Raw genomic sequence first — 8,346 nt, forward strand, 5'->3', positions numbered from 1 at the left:
CTGTGGGTCGGGACCCCATTTGGGGTCGAACGACCAGTTCACGGGGGTCGCCAAACAACACAGTCCGCCATTTTTTCCCCTTTTCCTTAGCTGTGCTACTCCTTTTTATTCTACTGGCTTTTGAAAGCCAATAGAATAGACTCTCTTGAATAGAGTCTAATTCTATTGGCTTTCAAAAGCCAATAGGAATTGTCCAGGCTGTCTCTGCCCTGCTGAGCCCGCCAAAAGTCCCATTCTGCAAACGGTGTTGCACCAGTTGAGTAGTCCTTGACTTACGACTGGTTGAGTAGTCTTCGACTTACAACCAGTTGGAGGTCACGGCATTAAAAAGGTTGAGAACCACTGCCTTAGTGCAATAGAGCAAGAACCAGCCTGGGCAGCTTTACGTGAAGGTAGGTGAAAGAGATAGCCTCAGTGTGATTCTGAATGGCGTGTGTGTGTGTGTGTGTGTGTGTGTGTGTGTGTGTGTGTGTGTATAGCTACTTCTACAAGACATGCAATACAAACATCCTGGATAAATTTTCCCTCACACCAGGCAGAAGTCCAAGGTATTCAGGACTTGCTGTGCCAACCATTCCCAAATGCCATCCCTCCACGAATCCATTCAACTGGCTAATTACAACATAAATGAGGCAAGAAAGAAAACCTTACAATGCATTTCTGCCCTTCCCCCAGTTGTCTTCTGAGGCTTTATATGGGGGCCAATCGCTCCAGGAGTCCTTTCTTTCTCTTCAGCTTTCACAGGCATCTGGGTGATGTAGGACCTGGGAAGATCTGTTCCGCTCTGGTTGCAGAGTTCTAGTGGATGGCTGGATCCAAACCCAATTCCCTGGTTCAAATGAATGGAGGGTCTTCTCTGGAGGCAGCATCTGGATCAGTGTGCTTTGCTTCGAAAGGTTGCTGAGTCATCTGTGCAGGGCTGAAAGATATGAGAATAGGGTCCTCTCCCCCCTTTGTAGGTGACTCTCCCAGAAGAGGCATTGTTGGGTCTGACACAGGAATGGAGAACAGAGGATAAGAAACGGGAGAAGTGGAATGGGAGGGTGGATAGCTTGTAGCAGGATTTTGAAAAGGCATTAATATTGCAGTTGTTAAAGAAAAAGATAAAACCAATCACAACAAAATGGGGACACCACAGATGCGGAGAAAAGAGAAGCTGGATAGCTTGAGAATGCTGAAAGTTCCAAATAAGCCTAATATTTTAGTGTGTACAATTCTTGAGGGGCATGGAGAATCTACCTTTAATATTTGTTTTAAAACATTTAAACATCCTGGCAGTATTTTGTCCAGCATTATCAATACACAATTTAGATGAAAAGACCACATTATTATAGAGATTTAAAAAATGCTTATATGATCTAGGATTAGTTCCATAGTAGTTTTGCTGATTAGTGATAGGATAAGAAAAGTAACTTAATAAGAAACTTTGTTTCCCTACAAAAACAAAGTTGAGCTCATGAGGCTCCTGTGATTGGACATATCTCATGTTTCAGGAAAAGGATAGACAGATAAAACCCATTTGCAAAACATACAGAAAATGCACAAATAAAACAAGCAAATGAACAAAACTTTTCTTCTAATGAGCTTAAACATTCCCTCCTGACAAACTTGGGCTGTTTTAACATTACGTGGAGAAAAGAAAAAGGGGGCACAGTTCTCTTCATCCTGTTTTGCTGGCCAGGAGGGATAGATGGCTTATTTTAATATTTTCTAACAGAATTCAAAATTTTTGTCTCTGGATTAAATAGATTTAACAGTTACATTTACACAACACGCAAAGATTTTAACACATACAAAGACAAGGGAAAGAGAACAGAAAAGGGAAATAGAACTCTTAGTTTTACACATCCTGGTCATTCCCACCATAAATCTCAGGGAAGGCAAAAATCTTAACAAACATTAATTGATTGCATAGAAGAGGGGGAAGAAATCAACTTTCCTATATTTCCATTTTCTTTTAGCTACTTTTTTTTAGCCAAATTGTTTTTTTCCTGCTTCATCGCTGAGCAAAGTCCACTCCTTACACAACCTGTGTGCGCACTTCTTACACATTCCCACATGGATGGGCAATTTGTCCCGGCCCCAGACATCCATTAGCCTCCCTAAAGGAAACCTCAGTGAGATCCTAGATCCTGAGCTTCACATGCTCTTTTCCACCATCTGCGATGAGACTCCAAGACTTTATCCTGGGTCATTCGCAACCTGTGGAATGTACTGCCCACGGAATACACCACCCTCAACAGGTGGAGGTACCTTCCAACCTGTGGTAACCCCTCAGTTTTTCAGGCAAATGGCCTGGGAGGACTCTGTCTGCTGTGATTTCAGAGTACAGATACCTCCTTTCAGGATAGGGCTCTGCTCAGTGATTTTTAGCTAGTTGCCCAGGAGTGAAACTTTTTCTTTCATTTGCACTCACTTGCCATGCACTTTCTCTTCTCTTTCTCAAAAGGTCCTACACTCTGGCCAAACCCTCTTGCTTTCCAGGTCTGACGGTTGAACAGATCCTTTTTGCGGTTAGGAAAGGAGAGAGGAGCAGGATCCAGCTGTGGCACAAAGAGATTCCACCTACACACCTACATACACACACACACACACACACACACACACACAGCCTCTTTTCTCTCCTTGGCTTTTAAAGTTAAAATTTAGAGCTACTCACCTTCTTTCCAAGCAGCCATTGAGCTCAGAAACTCAAAACTCCCTTTACTACCCTTGCTCCAAATGGACAGGGTCTGAGAAGCCCACCCACAGACACAAGGGGTATGTTGCAGGCAAGATGGAGGTTTACCCAAGCTGGTCCATTGGTTAGAGTACCATCTGGGTCCCAAATTGTTGAAAGAAAAATCATCAGATTCAGTCCAAGCCAGGAGTAAACAAAATGGAAGCTAAGACGCTGGAAATGAAATGGAGGCTGCTTGGGAAGGAAGTTTTTTGTTTATTTAATTACCAGAAACTTCAGTGACACAGCATGTTTCTGGGTGGTTGACAAAATGGAGTTGGGAGTTGGTGGATTTTTATACCTTCTTTGAGTTTTGTATTGAAATTTTCCAGTTCCTGTACAATGTACTTTGACCTGAGCTTGAGTGTGCCTGATTGTTATTCTAATGTTAATCCTATTATGTCCTAAAAGTCATGTTTCTGCCCTTGGAGTTTTTGTTTTTTTAATCCCCTTAGCTCCAGCTTCCCCCCCCCCCCCCAGTTTCCCTGCATTTTACCAAATCTGTATTTCTAAAAGCTGGTTTCTGCTTGGTGGAAGGAGACTGGGAGCTGGTTTCTGCCTAAGATTTTTCTCCATTATTCCTTTGGGGAAATATAATATTATGTCTTTTTAATATTCCCCAAAATATTTCCTTTTCTAGGAGGGTGGGTGAGTGCTGTCTTCTAACAGGAGAAATGCATCAGCTTATCTTAGCTTTAATTTAATTTGGACTTTGTATTTGAGAGAGATAAGAATCTGACCGAAATTACACTATACTCAGAATCCCTAAATTATGTTCAAGTAGAATTCACCCTGGAAGCCATTTGACTCTGGGGATAGGCATAATCAAAATAAACTACATTTTACATTAGTATTGATCCTTCTTAAGAAAAATGTAAGAGCTCTGCTGGTTTATGCCAGATGTCTCTGTGGAAATGATTGGTTGGTTGGACATGCATGAAGGACCAATCAGTTAGCTAGTCAAACTCAGAGGCAGCATGCCACTGCTTTCAGAGTCAACTGCAGAGGAGTAACAGCAGAAAGGTGGTGTGTCTTAATCAGGAATTTTCTCATAATGGACCTCTATGTGGAATTAGTTGCTGGACAATGATTTACAACTAGTTTTATATGAATATCCTTACAAACTTAATTTGGATCAACTAACAGCCTCAAACATAGGCATAGATTTATATATTGTATGATCTTTGCTGTTACTTTGTTTTTTTTTTTTTTTACTGATAGGAAAGAGACAAGGGAATCCCTTTTTATAGAAAGAACTATTAGGGTAACTATTAGGGACTTATTCTGAAAAATCAAGAATGGAGGCATTAAATATTGAGGAAACACTAAAAAAGAAATTCCTTCTTAATAATAGATGATAATTATTTTTTGTCTTAACAATGTTGTTTGCTATGAGGTTAAAAAATATGGAGCATTTTTTTTCCTCTTGCACATCTTTAAAAAGATAAAGAGAAAAAGCTTTATGGATTTCAATAATCAGACTCACAATCTTGGTGCCCTGCTTATATGCTGTTTCTAGGTTCAAAAATGGGATTTATTTAATGTACAATGAGAAACAAAGCTTTATTACCATGTTTATTCTTAGATTCAGTTGTGTAAAGCTTCTTGTAAAACAATGCGAAAAGACAGCTGCAAGAACACAACTGTTTCTCACAACTGGGTGTATATGAAAAATAAATGTAGTTAGTAGGATTGCAGCGGCATGCAAGGATCTGCTTTTTCTTTTCTTACAGTTCCTCCTGGATTAAACATTTTTGTGTATAACAGGGCAGGGAAACCAGCTAAAGATTCTGCCTCAGCTTTCTGATGAGAAGAGGCAGATAATTTTAAAAGATTTTTAGTAACTGACATAAAACTTATATACTCAACCCAGATTGAAGCTTGAGTTTCCTTCACTTGTAAAACACTATGAAATATTTGACAACCAAGTTCAGGGTCTTTGCATTTGTATGCCCCAGAGTTGTGTCTCTGAAGAGAAGGGGAAAACATACTGAGAGACCAGAACAGAACAAAAGATAGAAGACAAGTGATGAGGGGAAGTGCCAATGTTACACTGTACACTGCAATAACGATATGCTGTGACATACAATTTTGGACAATTATGCCATGTGTAGTTTGTAACCTTTGTTTCACAGCTGTGAAAAATGACCATTATCAGATTTGTTTTTCACTGATCTGTATTTGCCTCTCTAATATGTGTGTCATTGCCAGATTCTGCTTACATAAATTTATGTATCTGTATTTTTGAGTAAAATAAAATGCAGAATCCCAAATAAGGAAATCTTCATCTACCTTCCAACTCTTTTTTGGTGTTATAAAGAACCAAGTGATAAAGTGGCAGATACCATTTACTGTATGCATTGACTTGCTTACTTATTTATGTTGTGTGATTCTTAAATAATAACCAGGTGAATTTGGTTCACAAAGAGAAACTTGATGTAGCTGTTAATCCAGAACAGCTAATGGGATCCAGCAGCCTTATTTCTGTCTAGTAAATTCTACTGCAGACTGATAGAATAGCTGGGGAAATGTTAGCCTAAACCAGATAGCAATCACAATCAGATAAGTTGTCAGCCTCCCAATAGACCAGACAGGAAACACAACAAGATGAACTAATTCTACTTTAGTGTAAGGCTACATTAACAGAATCTTGCAAGTTTGAATGCACAACTCTCTTACTGCCTCTTTTTATAACCTAATAAATTAGGGCAGATCCTTTCTGAGTTTCTTTCTCTGCCTATTACTCAGTTGCAGGTTCCTGTTTCTTTTATCTGATCATTTCTTAGGCAGCCTCTCTTCCTCCTAGATCCTCTTCCAAGGTTATTCTCACATTCCATTACCTGACTAATTCTACTTTATTGTTATCATCAATACATTCACAGAATCTTACAAGTCTGAAAGCACCATCCTCTCCCCCTTTTTTATAGCCCGAGAAACTAGGGAGGCTCTCTTCTAAGCCTCTGGTCCTACCCACTTCCAGCTGTGGGCTATTCTATCTCTTATTTGATCATTTCCTTGACAGCATCTCTTTGCCTAGTGTCCCAAAGTCCTTCTCACATGTTGTTACAGGATAACTGAAAGGGAAGCTTAAAGGACGCCTTCTAGGATGGATTCAATTGCCCAGCATGCATTGTACCACCACAACCTGCTTTCTTTGCTGACCTATTGAAAGACATAGTGAAGGAAGGTAACCATTTGTGATCAGTCATATGAGTCTGCAAGGAGGCAAAGTTTGGTCTAGTGATGCTCCATGACCATTGGTACCCTTAAATGCCCCTGCTGCTGAATATGATGGGGCAGGTAGATGTAATGGGGCATAATTACTAGGTAGGCCAAATAATTACAGTAGTCCTTATGTTGCAGTGGCATTTATTTAATTCTAACCCCTTGCTAAGTCCTTGTCTGCAAAGTATCATGCTTCCTTCCTGTCATCCAAATGGCAGTGGAATTTGATGTGTTAGCTTCAATTTAAAAAGGACTCAAGCACTAGCAAAACACGAGACACATCAGAACATAAAAGCAGCAGAAAACTGTATGCAATATCTTGAATAATATAGGCAGCGCAAGTCTGAGCTTGAATTTAAAACGACTGTCTAAATTGCATTATTCTTTTTGTTTGTTTTTGTATAGGTAAGTATTATTTCAATAAATAAAAAGCGAGTTTGATGCAATGGTTAAGGCAGTGCTTTTCAACCAGTGGTACGGGTACATTGGCACCTGGCAGGTGATACACGACCATCCTAGAAAAGTAGCGGGGGAAGGGAATGAGCTGAGCCTGAACGAGAGATGGCTGGAGCTGCAGGGCTGTCAGAGCTCAGCGGAAGCACCAGGATCAGTACCGCTTTCCAGCTGATCAGCACTTCAGAGCTGTCAGGGTTCAGTGGAAGCGCCAGGATCAGTGCCAGGCTCCAGCTGGAGCTCGGTGCTAATCCTGGTGCTTCTGCTGAGCCCAGAAGAAGCGCCGATCAGCTGGAACGTTGCAGCATCTCCAGGGTCTTGTGATTTACATTCAGATGCTTGGCAACTGATTCATATTTATGATGGTCACAGTGTCCCAGGGTCATGTGAAGTGACCAAAACCTGCTGCAACCACCTAGCAGATGGGGGGAATAAAAACTAAACACCCCCCACCCCACTCCTGCTGCCAATCCTCAACAGAAATGCTCACAACAATGAAAACCTCGGACAGGAGGAAGAGCACCACTGGGTGGGCAGGCAGGTGTCTTGCTAGGCTGTGGCTTGGGGGGCATTTTTTTCAGTGCCATTGTAACTTCAAAGAGTCACTAAGCAAACTGTTGTAAGTCAAGGACTACCTGTATTTTATCACTTTTTTCCTTTTTTGGGAAGGATCATCAAGTTTTTGACAGCTTGCTAGGCGGTACTCGGATTTTGCCATATCCTAAAAGTGGTACAATGGGTGAAAAGGTTGAAAAGCCCTGGGTTAAGGTGTTGGCCTAGAAACTAGGAGATTGTAAGTTTTAGTCCTACCTTAGGCATTGAAGCTACAGTAGCTGGGTGACTTTTGGCCAGTTGTTGTAAGGAAAATAAAATAAAAGGAGGAGATATTATACTATATTATATATCTTTTCCACCTTGAGCTGCTTATAAAATAAAGGTGGGATAAATTCTAATAAATAGATAAATAAAGACAGATGCAGTATGAAGCATAGGAAACTTGAGAGAAATATTTGTAGGCATGTTGGTATCATACTGGTATACTAGTATACTGTAGGCAATAAGCTATAGTTAAGGATCTCACTGCTTTATATAATAGGTGAATCTGGCATTTGTTAAATTACAATATTCAAAAACTTTTTTCCTGAAAAATATTTTTTTACTTTATAAACATAGATGTTGGAAACAAGGATCAAAATAAAATAAACCTTTGATTTACAAAGAGTCTAAGCTGCACTTTTAGGCTTTTCCTCATCTAAAAGATCCAAATTACTTCATAATGAAATCACTTTTTCTTTAATATGCTATTTGGTGTTCAATATGGAAAAATGTCACCAATTATGGATTCCTTTGGTAATAGAATATTAACCTTGATTTTTGGCCTAATATGATTGCTCTCTTAAAATTAATCCAATAAAATATAGTTAGTTCTTTAATAGATGTTGCAATATGAGTGATTGTCACTACAGTAGTAATCTATGAGGCTGGTTATATCTGGTACAAATAGTGACACAGGCCATAAATATGAAAATCAGAATTAAAACTAATAACTCATTAACCCTTCTCTGCTTTGCTAGTACAAAAGAAAACCGAGAGCAAAAATAATATAAATAACATTTTGGGGAAAAGCATATCATTTATGTTTTGCTTAAAAATGCACACATTTCTTCCCAACATATGTTAGAATATTGGTTTGATATTCAGTATTTGTATTCAGTATTAAGAACCAGTTTAGTGTAATGCTTAATGTGTCCAGCTAGAAACTGGGTTCCTGTGATTTCTAGTCTTGCCCTAGTCAGGAAGCCAGCTGGATGACCTTGGGCCAGTCTTTTAAATTATCTATACCTTAGCATAATGTTCACACAGACAATGTGGAAGAAATCAGAAGTGTTTATTTTATTGTTTATTGTACCTGATTCCTACATCATAAATATTTGTATCTGAATTAGGCA

The sequence above is a fragment of the Crotalus tigris genome, unplaced genomic scaffold (assembly GCF_016545835.1).
Source record: "Crotalus tigris isolate CLP2741 ecotype Arizona unplaced genomic scaffold, ASM1654583v1 scf7180000017666.27876245, whole genome shotgun sequence".
Lineage (NCBI taxonomy): Eukaryota > Metazoa > Chordata > Lepidosauria > Squamata > Viperidae > Crotalus > Crotalus tigris.